The sequence below is a fragment of the Aplysia californica genome, unplaced genomic scaffold, assembly GCF_000002075.1.
Source record: "Aplysia californica isolate F4 #8 unplaced genomic scaffold, AplCal3.0 scaffold00708, whole genome shotgun sequence".
In the NCBI taxonomy this organism is placed as follows: domain Eukaryota; kingdom Metazoa; phylum Mollusca; class Gastropoda; order Aplysiida; family Aplysiidae; genus Aplysia; species Aplysia californica.
In genome coordinates this window covers 97,322-99,447 of record NW_004797978.1, presented here as the reverse complement: position 1 = coordinate 99,447, position 2,126 = coordinate 97,322, and positions in this window count along the sequence as shown.

The window sequence follows — 2,126 nt, the reverse complement described above, 5'->3', positions numbered from 1 at the left end:
TTTTTTTTGGCCCTTAAAAAATGGGGGAACCCGGGGGGGTTCAGGGGAACTTTTTTTTTTTGGGAAAGCTTGGAAAAGAAAAAAAATTTTTCCCCTTTTTTTAAACAAAGGGAAAAAAAGTTTTTTTTTTGAAAAAAAAAAAGGGGGGCCAAATAAAATTTTCCTTTTTTTTAAGGGGTTCTTTTGATAACCAGTGCCGCCTTTGTTTTTTGGGAAGACGCTTTTCATTCCCTTCGGGGAGGGTTTTTTTATCGCAAACACGGGGGGGAACCCCCCCCCCCCCCCCCCCTCCCCAACCCAGACTGCATCTGCATTCAGTATCGACGACGTGACGATGACGTCACTCCATGTAGCAGACGGTAAACTCGGCCAGACGTACGGTCCAGTAAAACCGTAGTTGACACCAGCCACGCAAGGAGGTCTATCTCTGCCCTTCACCTCCATGGAAGAGACGTAGCAGGCTCCGGGCACTTGCTCAGAAAGGTAGGCGTAGTTGTCGCTCTTCAGGGTTTTGTTCACACACTTGGCTGGAGAGGGAAAAGAGGGGGGGAGAGAAAGAAATGTGTAAGTGTATGGGTTTAATGCCCCTTTCAACACTATTTGCTTATATAAGGCCCCGCGTCCACTGCGCTTTTTCGTCACTTGCAGGCCAAGCTCACATGCAAATGAGCTTGTTTTTGTCAGTCATTGACTGCCTTTGCCTGACTACGCGATTTTCTTGCATGCACGCTTTTTCGTCAGTCGTACAGGGGACTAAGAAAGCCTCGATTCGACTCATTTTGGAAGGAAATTTGCATCTTTAAGTACATTTTTACTTCTTCATTGTACTTTACATGATCAATAAAGTTGTATATCATTATAATATGTTGTACAATAGCAGATTTGTGCTGAAAAAAACAGCAAAAAAAATCAAATTAAAGCACTTAACCTAGAAATCTTCGCTGATGAAAGTTTTGATGGTCGAGTGAACAGTGTGTCTGCGTTTGAAGGCAAACATTATTTTTGTGAGCGTGGGTTCGAATCCCAGTCCCACCTTTTTTTTTTCTTCTTCTTCTCAACCTCCTAACTTACCAACAATTTTTCCCATAATTATAATTTGTTGCTTTTTAGTTTTTTTAAAGTTGTAAATAAATAAATAAATCGCCTCTGCTGTCTGTTTGTTCTCGTAATCATAACACACTAGGCTAAAAATAAGTTTAGCTGGTCTGACGCCGGTGGACGCGGATCTTTTTGAGTCGCTTCTACACCACGCAAAAACTTCGTACAGTAGCATGGCCTGGAAATGATCTTATTTTGTTGGACGCGTGGACTTAGAGGTGGGACCTCCAAATCTAGCCTCCGTCTCCGACAGGACCAAGCCGAATGGCTCGAGAGCCTTAAAAACATCATAAAACGACCTACGTTCAAGAACACCAAGTCAGGGAGGCGAACTGGGTCATCTGCTCCATAGTCCAGCTTGATGCCAACTGAGCTAACAGAGCGCCTTTGGGAAGAGAGGGGAGCCTTGGTTGGGGGAGGAGGGGTAGAGGTAAATGAATGGGCTTCGCCGGGGAGCAGCGATTAGTATTTTACTTTATTTCTTTGTTACAGTCGGTTTGACTTCGTATAATCACTTACAAAATGGAAAATAGTTAGACTATATTAATTATCAAATATCGTACAATCTTTGACCTGATACGTTATATTTTGTCTCGTTTTCAATAACCAGAGCTCAATCAAATCACCCTTAAGTGAGGTTTTCCGGCAAATTTAAAACCAAAGGTTTCTTCACAAAAGTATACAGATGCCCGCCCCGCCCCCCCCCCCCCCCCAACAACCTTTTTCTTGAATTGGATAACAGGGATTGGAAGGCGCTTTTGGACCCCCGTCAGTCTAAAAGAAGTGGGTGGTTTAAACTTTGAAATTTAGTTTCCCCGGGGGGGAAAGGGGAAACCCCCTTTTGCACATTAGGGAATTTGAAAAGTTTTTTAAAAAAAACACAGCTCAAACTATGGGGCGAGGGTTGATTTTTTTTTACAGGTCAATCACAAATGAAGGCAAAATCTGAAGGGGAATTATCCCCCATGCAAGGCCCCCCCCCCCCCCTTCTCCACAAACACCCCCTCTTTGAGAAAAAAAAAAAATAA